The sequence below is a fragment of the Mus musculus genome, chromosome 8 (genome assembly GCF_000001635.26).
Source record: "Mus musculus strain C57BL/6J chromosome 8, GRCm38.p6 C57BL/6J".
NCBI lineage: Eukaryota > Metazoa > Chordata > Mammalia > Rodentia > Muridae > Mus > Mus musculus.
This window is the reverse complement of record NC_000074.6, coordinates 17,392,432-17,407,728: the sequence shown is the minus strand read 5'-3', so window position 1 is coordinate 17,407,728 and position 15,297 is coordinate 17,392,432. Positions and strand designations below refer to the sequence as shown.

Below are 15,297 nucleotides of genomic sequence, written 5' to 3'. Positions count from 1 at the left end.
ATCCTGTATCTCTGCATACTCCCTCTCACTTCCTCATGGGGACATTCAAGGCTCACCCACCTCTCCTACTGGCCAGAAACAGTATTCTGTGTTCCATACAAGCTTGCCTTTCCAATGTCTATACAGCTTTTTTCTTGATACTTTAAATAGTTATTTTACTTCTCTGTGTTTCCTTTTACCTTATGGTGAGGTATAAATAAAGTAGAAGCACACACTTTCTTGCCTCCCCCCTTCCTCCTTCCATCTCCTTTAAGTTTCCTTATATCACTAACTCTATACCGAGATCATAAATGAAATGAAAGTGCTTCAACAAATGTTGGGGAAAAAGAAACTATAGAACTTTATAGTTTATAGAGCCTCATTCAAAATATATACTCAGAGAACTTCTCTAAATTATGCAGGAGTCAAAGCAAGCTCGTGTAGTGTTTGGAATTGCAGTGTGGTTATGTGTTAGGTAATGCACAGGGGTTGGGGTAGATATGAACATGCTTTAAATCTCCATGCCCTCTATTCAGAAACAAAATGACTGATAACACTGAGCCCTATTAATCTCCCCTATGACCATCAGTGGTATTTTTCAGTTTTCTGTGAATATGACACTCATCACAAATGCATATTTAGAGGATTTCCTAATTCCATACAAACAGATTCAAGATCCTCTTTTGGTGTGTGTGTGTGTGTGTGTGTGTGTGTGTGTGTGTGTGTGTGTGTGTGTTTGTGTGTGTGTGTTCAGGATTCTGATTGGATAATGAAAGAACCACTTGGGCTTACATCCTGGCATGTTTGTCTTTATCTGCTGCTTGAATATATGTGTCAAGTTTATAACTACATCCCATGACCTGAACATCTTGTCTTTCTTGATGGGTAGTTGCAATGTGGGTATTAGTATACATAAAAATAATAAATTAGACTAGGGAAATCTTTGAAATAAAAGGCAGAGTGTGTGATTAACTTTGATTTATACCTGCGTTCTGCAAATACTTTCTAAATGGCTGGTAAATGGAAGGAGAGATGTTCACACTGGTGAACAAGATTGCAGCATGGAGCAGCTTCGAGGAACTAGGTAATAAGCATCAGTTTGCTCATCCAAACATAACAGTCATGTCCCTGCTTTTTCTGAAAAAAAAATCATAGGCTTTTCGTTCTGAACCTACGAGCTCCAGAGCTTCTGTCAGAGGGATCCCAGGTGTCACACTGGAGATGTGACAGCTTTCCTCAGACACAGCAATGGCTGAGGCCTGAGGCCATGCTGGGTGAGGACACTGCACAGGGATGAAGGAAGATGCCTTCTGGTATCATTGGGGGCATGTTGACAAATGAACCTGGGTAGAACAATTTCATGAAGGGCATCAGATTGTGACATGCAGGTATTTGCCTTGCTCCCGGCCATAGTGAGGTGTGTTTGGACACCTTGAGTACATGAGTGGTTTGGTCATATCATCTAAGTAAATAGTATTTCTAGCAACAGTAAACTGAAGGAAATACACACACACACACACACACACACACACACACACACACACAAACATACATACATATAGTGCCTGCAGTGGACAGGAAATTGCTCAGGTAGACATTAATTTGCAAGGTGAGAGGAAGCCTAAGGGAAGAAAATCCATTCATACTTAGCTAAGGGGCTGGGGTGCTAAGGGCTGGAGGGGTGGGAGGTTGGGGTGAGGATGTAGAGGCAGAGAATGGAGGGTGATAGCAAAGGGTGGCAGGTTTCTTCATTAGGAGATGGAGAAAATATTTTTAGGTTGTATCATGGTTATGGTCCTCTAGCTGCACATAGGACAAACAGCAACACAATCAACATCTCACTATCTGTTAACAGGAGAATCACAAACTAGAGCTACCCTACTCACAAAATGCATGCATTAAGGGGCCATTGACTACTGCCCTTGATTTACTGCTGTCCCAGCCCAGGAAAACAAGGGCAAGGACACCTTGGGATCGAAGAGGTTCAGGGTGGTGTTGAGGAGCCCAAGTGTCAATGCCACAGGCATCACCTCCTGTTTATCTTTTAATTATTTTTAAGTCCGCATCTTCTAATATGTCAATGCAAAATTAATTAATTCTCCAACTAACAATGTGTTCTCTTTCCTCGGCTATTCATGTTTAACCTACCTTTTCCAGGTGGACTCTGTCAATTCAGGACATGTTAAACCTAATTAAAACCATGCTGTTTCATGACATTGCCCATGTGATATTGCTATATTTCTTTGCGTCCAAAATTTTAAAATCTGATTTAAATTGTTATGGAAATCAGAGAGCACTTCCTTAGTGGATTTGGCTATGGAAGCGGTCACAGTACTGCCGTGGTGATTTTTAAATAGTAATAAGAATTCACAGTGTTCTGATGGCTTCTCTATTCTCTAGAAAAATAATGAATTGATTCGATTTATTTTTCTCTCTCTTTTGGCCAATAAAAGGAGAACTTCTGCATAGGCTGTTTAGCCGGGAAGCTTATTAAGTAGAAAAACTGGAAGAGCAATCAGAAGCCACTTAATTTCACACACACACACACACACACACACACACACACACACACACACACACACACAGACACACACACACACACAGACACACACACACACCCCTTATGGCTGCTTATTGAATTGCAAGACCCTCTCAGCAGGCAGCCCCGACCTTGAGGCTGCACAGAGTGCTGATTGCGGCTATTATGAATAAAAGGAGACATTATGCTGAGTAAATAAGAATCCAAAATAAAAGGAGTTTGGGGGGGGGAGCTGCATCCATACTGGATCAGTTCATTTCTTTGGGGAGGGTTTCAGTCCTTTTCCATAATCTTTTCTGCAAAACTGATTCTATCAAGGGCCAATCCTCTGGCGCTTGGGGAAGATCAAGTAAACACCAGCACATGTGTAAAGATGTCACAGTGAGCAGAAGGACAGTCTTAGGGTATTACCTGACATTATGAGGTGGCCACAAATTGCATCTCTTCCAGCTTCTTGCCCTCTACAGAGTAAAATGCTATTCATAGTTGGTTGAAAAATATAATGTGTAAAACCCAATTGTGTTATATATTACGTAAACTCCATGCAAAATAGCTACTTTTCTCTAAAGGATAGACATTGCAAGAGGTTAACAACCATGCCTAGGGCATCGCCTTTATGCTAGGACCAAAGGCAGTATGGTCACATGATGATAAGCATACTGCTGGTCTGACTTGTATATGTGTCAGCAGAGCAACATCCCCCCCCCCCAGCTGGAACTTCTCTGTGCAACCCAGAAGACAGCTGACTGCATGTGGGAGTCATGCTACAGCTCTGTCAAATCATGGCTGGCTCTGTGTAACCATCACATGTCCAGCGTGTCTATGAGCCTACCTCATATTTTATCAAATGTGAACTTTTGAAGATGCTTGATATTTTACATGCAAGCTCCGGAAACTGTGGTGGGTGCTATGGGACAGACTTACATATTAGAAGAGTAAATCGGATATGTCAATAAGTTCAGGGTGTCGTAGACTGTGTAGCTACCTTATAACACACATAGAATGTACTGTGAGGGTCATAAGGAGTTTGGAGACTCGGGTGGTTTTCTGAACATGATATCCCCTCAAAGTAGGTCTTGCAGAAATTCAGGAATATGTAGAGAAACGTTTGTTCTTCCGTCTGTGTTCATAGCTTCTTTCTCTTTTTCTGATTCCACAAAAGGGCTGGTTGGGAGGATTAATTCTTAAAGCCCAGTCTTCCCCCTAATCTAGGTTGTAGTAAACCATCACTTCCTATCCTCAGAAGTGACTCTACTGGCAGTGCCTGCACAAGTCCTAGGCTATAAGTGAGACATGAATGGCCAGGGAGACTATTTCATCATCTGTAGAGTTAAACGCCTTTTCTGTCTATCATCCATGTTGTGGCATGAGGCATCTCTCCTCATAATCAGATGGGTACTGCAACTCATTTTTCAACTCTCAACTATCCTTACAAAGTAATGTGGTCCTGTAGAGTTAGGACAGTGAATTTGTGTCTTCGCTCATGACTCTTCTTGTTTGTAGGGGTAACACTCAACTGCCTCTAAACATAGAGCAAAGGGGAATCCTGACAGACTCTCTCATCTATTCCTCTGCTGCCTGCATGATTTTTTAAGTATTTTTTATTACGTATTTTCCTCAATTACATTTCCAATGCTATCCCAAAAGTCCCCCACACCCTACCCCCCACTCCCCTACCCACCCATTCCCATTTTTTGGCCCTGGCGTTCCCCTGTACTGGGGCATATAAAGTTTGCCTGTCCAGTGGGTATCTCTTTCCAGTGATGGCCGACTAGGCCATCTTTTGATACATATGCAGCTAAAGACAAGAGCTCCGGGGTACTGGTTAGTTCATAATGTTGCACCTACAGGGTTGCAGATCTCTTTAGCTCCTTGGATACTTTCTCTAGCTCCTCCATTGGGGGCCCTGTGATCCATCCAATAGTTGACTGTGAGCATCAGGGAAAAGCCTCGAAGATATGATTTTTTTAAACTCATCACCAAGTCGTGCAACATAAGCTTTGAGTTAGGAGTGACTCCAGTCTCTGCTTTGAATAAGTTAAATTTTCACTAATGATTTATATACACCCGTAATTTCTACTTTTCAATGATAGGGCTGCAAACACAAGTGGGAATGCAATTCCAGATATAGAAGTAGTTCCAGCCATGTAACTATACAGGGACATTTGATATTGCCTTTAGTAGTTTTTTTCTCTCCAATTATCAGTTGCATATGGCAAAAATACAAAAGCATAATGGAACAGTAACTCTGGAGACTTTTTTGAAGTCTTTAAAACTAGGCTTGGATTTGAAGTTTTAGAAACTGTAAGAAGGAAACAAATAATTAAAAGAGAGGGTGGTGAAGGTTAATTTGAGGGAAAGTCAAATATGAAAAGTTTTCCAATGGAATGCAAAATTAGTTCTTTTGTGTCCTTTACATTTATGCAACAATCAGTTGGTTTCCTTTCCCCACTTAAGTCCCATGTTTAACAATTCATCTTTTGCTCTTACTTATCTCTCTGTGTTTTTTTTTCTTTATAAAATTTTTTTAAATTTTAACTCCAGATTTTATTCCCCTCCAGGTCCACCCTGCACCTGTTCCACATCCCATACCTCCTCTCCACCTCCCTGTCCCCATTCCCCAGCTCCACCCCGCCAAATCTCTAAACTCCCTGGGGCCTCCAGTCGCTTGAGGGTAAAGTGCATCTTCTCTGACTAAACCCAGAAAAGTCCTCTGCTGTATATGTGTTGGGGGCCTCATATCAGCTGGGGTATGCTGCCTGGTTGGTTTTCCAGTATCTGTGAGATCTCAGGGGTCCAGGTTAATTGAGACTGTGGGTCCTCCTCCAGAGTTGGCTTCCTCCTCAGCTTCTTTCAGTTTTCTCCTAATTCAATGACAGGGGCCAGCAGCTTCTGTCCATAGGTTGGGTGCAAATATCTGCATCTGACTTTTTAATCTGCTTGTTGGGTCTTTTGGAGGGCAGTCATGATAAGTTCCTTTTTGTGAGTGGTTGGACTTTTTATTATTATTGGGAGTTCCTGGACCTGGTTAGTGAGTTCACCTTGTTATGTCTCTTCAGAGAGAGAGACATGCTTTTTCAGGAAACATTCATGTTGATCACAGTATTTCTGTCACATCTCCAATCAGCCATTTCTTCTACGGTTTCCCCATACTGCAGAAGCATTTTCAATTGAAATGTCTATTGTGCCATAAAGATGGTTTCATCATCACTCTCAGAGAGCGAACACAGGAAAAGGAAGCATAGAGTGTAGTTGAAGATTATCTAGCTTTAAACTTCAAGCTTAGGTATTATATGGCCAGCTGTTAACTCCTTTAGTCAAGTTCCACACTAACAGTCAGAGACTTATGCTAGAACTCTCTCTTACTCTACTCTAGGGATGATGACCCAGTGACTCACATCTTGTTCTTATTTTCTCCCTGATTCATGCCTGGCTAAGTGGTGACATCTGGTAGGCACTCAGTATAAAGGTGTGGTTCCTGTCATGAGCAGCTCCAGGGGATCCAACAGTAAGCAGAGCAGGAAAGAGCCAGGATTATGGTGCTAATATTTCTTAAAAGCTTCTGGAAAACAATCCACGAATCAATGACCCAAGACCAACCATATCACCTCACATTTCCCTTTGCTACGATCCTATCACTGCAGGATGCACTATATATTGGAACAAAAGGGAGAAAAGCCCTATTACTCATTTATGTGTTTGATAATGAGGGTGATGATTTCCACTGCCTCAAAGTGCCCTTTCTGCCAGGAACATTAGTCATCAATAATAGACACTTTGTTCATTGCTTCTGGGCGGTGTAGGCTTATCAAAGAAAAGGGGAGTGGTGCCTATGTGGAGCCAGAGAGGTACTTGGAAGTTTCTGATGAAGAGCTTCTCCTGATTATCAGCCTAGCTAGTGCCTCAGTTAACTTGCTTGTGTATGGGGACATGAGTGACCATCACCACAGGTGGGTGACCCTGTGTAATATTAGATACCCAGTAAAAAGCACAGGATATTTCACATGTGGTCTGTGATCACTCATGGTTCTCTATCATCCAAACATTCTTGGTGGGACATTCTTAAATGTATGAGACATGGTGTTTGCAGTAGTTCTGTTTGCTTGCCCACAAAGAGAACATAATGTACACTAAATGTACCAGAAGCAGTTTTCTTATATGAACTCAATAAAATTCAAAAGCCACAATGAAGTTCATACTTAGAAAGTGGGAGAGCATTTGTTTTTCTGTAATCCTGTTTGTTTCTAGCAACATTGCATACATTTGCAATATTTCCTTGAACGCTCTTTCTTGAGGAAATTTATCCTGGAATCCAGGCTTTCCTGTCCCAGTCTTGTGACCTAACTAGCAATCACATCTTTGATACATAATGCAGAGAACACATGTGCACATTATGTGTGTTTTTGATCCCAACTAATTCTAATAATTCTGAGTTTTTATGAAAAGTGACTAAGGAGCTATGGAGGAGCTATGTCCAGTCACCATGATTGCAATGGGAAAAGTACTTAAATAGACACCTTAAATGCTGGCTAATGTATCTATAACTTGTTTATATTCCAAAGTTTTTCTGGTATTTCCCACCCAGACCATCTGTGAAAGTGATTTTTGTCTATAGTTTTCTTTTCTATATTTGCCTGTGGGTCACACTTGGTGAACCATCTACATTTTGGTTAGCAGGATGCTGGAAGCTTTTGTTCTCAATGTTTCCTAGTTTTGTGTCCAGTACAGAGATGCTAAAGCAGAATTAGACTGAAATATTACTTCCTATTATACTGTGCTATACAAGAGTACAACACTGGGGATCTGCATTATGTTCTAGGCATTGCTCAGTGTATTATTATTGAATTTAATCTGCACATTAGCCTTGTAGCTGCTATTATTGTCTCATTTTTGTGCACAAGAAAGCCAAGGCTTGGAGAAATTAACAGGTCCAGTTTACTATTTAACTACTATATGGTGTCAACTAAGTTTGTCCAAGTTACTGTAGACTCTGGTTCCTTAGCAGTTCTTCAGAATGCCCCGTCAACCATAGCATTAAAGGTACCAAAGACAAGATAAAATTTTTACCACCTTTATGTTAAAATGATGTCCTGGACATGAACATCTTCCTCTGAGAAACTGGAGCCAAAGACCAAGTTACTGAAGACATTTTTGAGCATGCAAACACTTGCTCTTTGGAAAGGATGGTTTTGGATTTGTTTCTATAAGACTCTGTAGTGAAGACTGCCTGGAAATGTACTGTACTGTAGGCTTAGATTTTTTTGAAATCTACTTTATTTAGAGTTCTTAAATGCTTCAACTTCTCTTCTAACCTACCTACCAGAGGCTGGAGAGAAAGAAGTTTAAAGAAAAAGGGGTTGTGGACCTGTTTAACAGTAGTTCTTTGAGGTAATTCCACTCTTCAGAATCAGGATACCAGCTGTCCTGTTCAATAGCAAATGCCAAACACCAATCAGTAGTGGAGACATGATATGGCAGAAACCATAAGTCCCCCAAATTGGCACAAGTCACTGGAAGCAGCCAGTATCAGCTGGAATACCATGAGATATTCCTTGGCACATTTCTGTCTATGAAGTGAAGACTAGTGAAAACTAGCAAAGAAGCAAGACCAGCGAAGAATTTCAAGGCCAGTGAAGTGCAGGAAAAGCCAGTAAAGTCCAGCAAAGCTCTTCAAAGCCCAGTGAATTGTTGCACAGTGTTGCAATATAAGAGCACCCTCTCAATGTTTATTGGTTTCCATTTATTTTCTTCCTAAACATTCCTTCCCTCTCACGCATCCATGCTAGCAAAACATGACATGCCCTCTTATGTGTCTTCTTCTGCAAAACCTATCACAAGGCAGCTTCCAGAGAAACAACATGTGACACAACTGAGTTTCCAAAGAAACCAGAAACTTCCACTTCACTGTATCCTCTATTCTGGCCTCAAATCCATAGATATTTTCTTGCCGTGGTTTCTCAGATCCTAGGATTGAAGGTGTGTGGTAAGAGAAGTCTGTAAAAGACAAACCTTCTAGTGAAACATTTAAGTCTGCTGTGTGTATTCACTGATTATTTCAATCATTTCGTTTGCAAACCATAACTCAGTAGCTTCAATTTCAGAAGAAATGCAGATTCTGAATTCTGTAGCTAGGCAGCTTCATGTGCAAACTGCTCAGAGAATGACATTCTTGCTAGGTATTACTTAAGAAAGAGTCCTTTGCTTCATATCTTGGGCTAAACTGTACTGTAGACATTCTTTTGAGAGAAAGTGCATTACACTGACTTAGGACCAAATCCTTAGCAGACAGAGGTAGGGCCCTTCTGAGCATGTGTCTGTTTGTTGCAGGGCCTGAAGTGAGGTTTGTGGTATATCTATAACTCATTATGAGGTGATGTCAAGGCAAATAATGCCGGCCTATGCTTGTGTGATCTGCCTCAGTTTCCTCTGTGGCTCTTCTAATGGAAGATCAAAGTGTGGCTAACTCACAGCCTGACTGAGGCTGTGCAAGACTACTTGAAGTTTTGCATTGGGAAACTCAAGTCCAAATGGGATGTTTTCCTTCAATGAATTTGAGGAGAGAGGGAAATATTCTTAGTTACACCCCAAAGTTTCAGAAGAGGCTGTAGGCACAGAAGTGAAATGTGTGCCTTGGTGGTACTGAAGCCCAGGTTTGAATTACAAGACCAGACATCATGAGCAGACAGGCAGAAAACAGGCTCCACATGGTTCTGATGATACACGTTGACCTTCAAGAAGCAGAAGTAGCTGAGGTCATCTCAAGAAAGAACTGATTATGTATGGTGTAGTTGCTCTAGCACGACATCCTGTATAATGCTTATGATGAACTGTAGCAAATGCCTTATGGGGACACTCAGGATAAAGGATAGGCACTGGAGATATTACGAGGAAAGAGAGAAAGGTCAAAGACCACTGAGAGCCCTTCTGTCTGGTCTGGTGACGATCAGTTTGGAAGACTGGCTTAGTGGGAAGGCAATGGGCTCACTGCTGTTAGCTTAATTTTAAGCTGACATCGTGGTGTGGTTAGAGGGAGGAGCCAAAGAGTTGTCCGCTGAGAAGAAAAGCCTCTTGTCAAGGTTTCTCATTCTACCCCCAGCACAATAGGTCTGCAGTGAGTACAGTTTCACAGCACAGACAGTCAAATCCCACCGATCACTTATGAATGTAGAGTCAGCATGCCCCTGCTGGAGAAGAGGAAGCACATTGGAACATGAAACACTTCGCCTTCTATCAGTGATAACCCAGCGAGGCCTCATTAGCTCGCTGAACTACCTAGAGTAGTGTTGGCCACTCATCTTCCTGTTTAATTATCAGACTCTCCAGTGGATCCATCTTGTCCAGGGCATCTCACCTCGCTATGGTTACGGCCTGATACATTCTACTAGTGTGGCTTTTTTTGAGTAAAAAGGTTGACTATCACAATGCACTTGGTCTTGGTGCAAATTACGCCATTGAATTACACTTGGTTTCTAGGCTGCCTGTCCTCATTTGCAGCTTAATAGCCTCCTTGGCTTTTAGACACACTCAGTCTCTGATAAGGCTTGTGTTCAAGTCATCTGCACTTTACTTAACTGTGCCCCAAAGCACAGAAGTAATGAGGGTGTTGATTTGAATATACTAAAGAGAAACCTGAAGATGTTGCTTTAAATGAAAAGGGGAAATTGCCTGACTCCATAAGGAAAAAAAAAAAGTCACACTGAACTATCTAAGTTCACCAACAGAGCAAATTTCTATCTGTAAACTTGTGAAAAAGATAAGCTGATTCATGGTAGGTTTGTTGTTAGGCCTCACACTATACTCATCAGATCCACAGCACACAGTGAATGCACAGCCAAGGTACAAATGGCAGTGTGTGAGATAACTTGGTCCTGCCCACTATTTCACCATTCAAAGGGGGTGATGAAGTATTTTCCCATGGACAAATACAACACTTTCCATCAACCTGTTTCTTTTTCTACCTTCACTACTTCATAGTGAAACATTCCAGGCAGATCTACTCTTCCTATTGCATTTCTATGCCCGCATGTTAAGTGATATATGCTAACATTGATATGACCTCTTTCAGCGAGCCAATGAGATCTAGAAAGAACCTTGAAGAAGATCCTATGTGACCCAGGACACAGCGAACTATTACACACAGAGAAAGGTTAAAGGTTGAAGAAAGTCATCTTGGTTCTAGTTTTAAAGGCGTTGTTTTATTCACTTATTGCCACTGCTTCTCATCCCCAGCAGAGTTGCTTGCACCATCCATCCTCCTTTCCCTACAGCTGGATCTTGGTCAGATGAAGAAGAGAGTGGAGCCACTGTCTCCTAGAACATCTCTGAGACTGCTTCCATCTCTTTCTCTTACTTTGACATAAGATCGTTTGCTTCTATTGGATATGAAATTGCTTTATTGAAACTCTCAATGATTAACATTTTTCTCTGTCCATGAGCCCAATCCTCTGTGAGAAAATTCCCAGGCTCCCCATCTTTTTCATCTTTCATTGAAAATGCAAGGTTACCCTGTGAGGAGAGGCTGCATAGAAAGACACTTCCTCTAGACTGGAGAAAGCTTTCTTCCTCTCATGGAGAGAGCTCTTTATGCAGCATGTTCTTCACTCATGTCAGATATTGATGGTGGCCTTTTTCACTGTCTTGGAAGTCAGCAGGGGGCTGTCTAAGGCAGTGAGCCCCAGTACGAGTCAGGGTTCTTCTTCACATACATGTTGATATAGAGGCCAAGGGGATGTGACTTTAATGGCTGTAAAGATGGGTAGTGGAAGCGGGGAGATGAACAAATTGCTGCAAAATTTCCAAGCATCATTTAGTAATGACTGCCTTTTAAAAAGGAAGAACAAAAGCAGGCTATACAGCTGGCGCTGCATACTAATCTCAATTTATTCATAAAGTTCAAGTTCAAACCTCATCATGTCTAAATATTTTCATTATTTATTACAATTAGCATATGCATGATTCCTGCTACCTGTCTGCCTTATTCAGGAGTGCTTGTCCTGCAGAATAACACTGAAGAAAACTTGAACAAATCTCTCCTGCTAGTGCTTAGTGCCCACCTCAGCCCAGCCCAGGCATGCTGTCATTCAGCCTGGCACAGCGCTGTGCCACAGATAGGTGCTCATCGAATGTGGAAAGTGTGTGATGCAAATATGCATTAATTAATATCTTAGAGGCAAAAGGTAAGAAAAATTAGTCTTCATGTTATAATTTGAAAAATGAGTCATGGTAGTTAATTAACCTATCTAATACCTTAAGGTAATGAATGCCTGAATCGATTCACAATTAACAATTCAAATAACCTTGCCTTTAAAGTGGCCTTATAATACCTGTATTTAAACCTAGACAGCTGAAGCACTCAGTGTTGATCTTTCCTGGCATGCCTGTGGTGGTATTCCAGTATGTACTGAAGCTACAAATTCATTAGCAGGCAAAAGACTTCTGTAGATAATGTTCACACCATACTTGGATTCTCGTTGCCTGCTTACTTCATATTTAAATGTATCCAGCATATTCTTAAGAAATATATTGAATTTGCCTTCTTTGTCCTTGCAATTTGTTATGAGGAAAAAAATTAATGGTAGGGACCAAAGACAGAATAATATGCTGTTTAAAGCCATGACAATTTGGTGATTCCAGTGCACACCAGGTCAAACTGTGACTGTCTGGGTGTCTGAATTCCTGCCAGAGCGTGCAGGTGAGAGTCACTCTGCTTTCAGCTATAGTTGAGCCCATCTGCTACAGCTTGGGAGATACTTGGCTAATATTGGAATAATGAACAGGTATCAGAAACAAAGGAAGTGGACTGCGGCCACTGAAAGAAAAGATAACTCTGTTCTATGTAAACTCATGCAAGTTTAGTCAAATCCTGTCATCTTGGAAAATCAGCTTTTTGTGTGTGTCCAAAATAGCAAGGATATAATTTATGATGCCAAATTCAGTTGGTTCTGTCAAGCTTAACCAGGCTCTGGTGTTTAACCCTTACTTGAACTATGATGTTTAACCCTTACCTAGACTACATGTCCACATGTTTTGTCAGGATCTCAAGCACAGCATTGATCAGACTGAATTCACTGCTTCTCGCTCTCTCCTCTGCCAAAAGAATAGCAGTTATGGATTTCATTTGCTTTTTTGAGTGGTTCATGGATGCAGATTCCTAAATTACTGAGAGAGAATTCATCCACCCTGAGCTCTGTATTGGCTCCCCTCATACCCTGTCCTCACCAGCATGGAGCCCCAGCTGTGTCCTCTCCACTTCCACAGCCAGGTCTGTACCTTCCCACACCATCTCTCCTCTAGTAACACAGCATAGCTTGCTTGCTGTCCTGGGTTTGTCCTCTCTTGTTCATCTTCCCTGTGAGATGAACTTAGTTTCTTAAACACACAAGGCTCTTAGGTTGCTGCTATTGGTAGGACCAGGAAAGATGTTTTCATTTGACAGAGAAAATATTACATAACTTGTTTTTGATAACTCATCTCCCCTTGGCCCCCTCTCACTTTTTAGCCGATTCTGACATGATCCTCTACCCTGAGTGCATTGGATTTAGTGTGTTTAAAATCATTCCGTGTTGCTCTTTCTAAAAGACTATCCATTCCCTTTCATAACGTTCATCCTGATCCTGTTTACTGAAATGTCCTTAGAACCTATCTCAAGTGTCTCTTCTTTGGTGACCACGGATCCACAGATATTTGGATGATTCCACTTCTCAGACTTGCATGCCTGCTTCTTTCTGAACTTTTCTTGTAGATGACACATTCTAACCATCGGAAAGATCCTCTGCTTTTGTTCTCCCAGAAACCGATCCCAAGTACTCGGTAGTACTCAACTTCCTGCTTTCTAATCCCGTCTACCTTTGTAACCCTTCAAATATTTATTATCCTCTAATGATATAGACTGGAATCAAACATAAGGATGTATACTTGTTTTAGATGTATGAATTATATGCTTATAAAAATAATTTATTTATGACATTTGACTAAATGTGAAATGAGAGAATTCACTTCAACATTTTTTTACAAATTTCACATCAAATTTTAAATCAGATGGTTGATGGTGGCACCTTCTGGCCAATTGTGATATTGCATCTGGATCCATTGTTTTGAGATTGGAAGACACTCTTCTGGGACCTGAAGTCCTGGAGATTAGTCATAGTCCATAAGGACCTACGCCATGGTAGGCACATGGTAGTCTTTTAAGTTCTGAACACCACACAACTCTTACTTACTGTTCGTAAATACAAGCTTCATTAGGGTAGAGCTCATCAACACGGCCAACTTATGAATATCCAGTTTCTATGCTGAGTTCTCAGCATATCTAGCCTTGAGATCATATCTTAAGACAATTAATGCTCATCTTACTAATTATTAATCACTTGGATGTGTATGAAGTACCACCTCCTTTTTAGGAAATATTAAGCACCTAATATACAGCGAATGTTCACATAGCAGGGTCAGCTACACCAAAAGTATGTGAGCATTTATAATGACTCTTTACTAATTGTCTGCTCTATTTGGTATGTGACAATTATGTTCCTATAAGAGCAAAGTGTGGATATATAAAATTTTTACATAATATTTAAGTTCAAGAAGAATTAGAAACTATTATAAACCTTTCCTCTAAAATGTTTTAAATGAGCAGATAAATGATGCCATAAACTTGATAATGTTTCATGGGAGCTAATGACCAAGACAGACCTAGAATGCAGAGAGTGGTGCCTGAGTGTTTTTATACTTGGCAGTCCCCACACATTCCTGTAAATACAATTTGACCTGTCACAAGAGTCACCTCATGAGCTCCAAAGGCAAGTGTCTGAATGAGCTCTGTCCATGTTCTACAATTGTGTGCACTTGTCCAGTTAGTTAAGTAGTTAATCTTCCTAACCATCAATATGCAGATCTTGGTTCACCTGCCCACAGGTTGTTATGAAGAACAGAATGATAGCCCCTGTAGGGTGCTTAGCTCGTGGAGCCAACATGTGTTCTACAAACTCCACAAATACAAATCATTTAGATCCTTAACTGGCCGTCATTTCTATAAGCCTGTGACATCTGTTACCTCTGTCCTTTAGTGCACAGTTCCTACTGAGTTAACTAGCTCACATTACTTACACAGGACCACACTATCTCTTCTCTGAAATCTCCACAGTATTTGAGGACCACAGCTTCTGAGTTTTAGCCCATGGTAAGCTGTCTCCATTTCTGATAGCTGTCAGGAAACAGAGTATTATGATGAGAAAGAATGTTCTGGGCCAAAGTGCTTTGCTTCAGGGTTGTCACACAGAGAAAGACGAGAAGTCCTGGTAAAAGAGCATCCCCTCAAGAGAATATTCCTACTGTCTTCCTCCTACTAGGACCCACTATTTATCTCTACCATGGCAGAAGGTGTTACCTTGAAATTATGACATAATCAGTGCATTAATTATTAGTTACATCATATTCTCCTGACATGATCATGTTCCCAAAGCCCCACCTCTGAACATTACACTGGAGAGGACGCTTTGGAGGGATCCTTATATCTGAACAATGACTCTTTTCTATCCCAGCAGATACCTCACTACCCAGTGCCTCAAATCAGGGTGAGTCTAACCTGAGTTTGCTGACATATTTGGGTGCCACTGAAAAACAGGGTAAGCAAGACAAATATTCCTTTAATAAGGCAGCCATGGAGTATTTTGGATAAGATAGAAAGAGCATCTGCATTTGGTTGTCACTTTTAGTAGTGCTTTGGGGGATTCTTTGTGCATTTTCATGTTTATGATCACTGGGGTTGAGGACTGCATTAGTTC

General features: G+C 41.1%; 2 protein-coding genes across 2 annotated transcripts in view; both read left to right on the top strand.

Moving 5' to 3' along the window:
* Csmd1 (CUB and Sushi multiple domains 1) overlaps window positions 1-15,297 on the top strand; it is a 1,642,848-nt gene that overhangs the window by 127,657 nt on the left and 1,499,894 nt on the right. The window lies entirely within an intron of this gene.
* The window catches only part of C030002A05Rik (RIKEN cDNA C030002A05 gene), a 138,762-nt gene that overhangs the window by 84,667 nt on the left and 38,798 nt on the right, over window positions 1-15,297 (top strand). The window contains exon 1 of the mRNA XM_030243881.1: window positions 1-15,297. This exon is cut by the window's left edge and continues 84,667 nt beyond it; it is cut by the window's right edge and continues 38,798 nt beyond it. The gene's annotated coding sequence lies outside the window, so the exon portion shown is untranslated.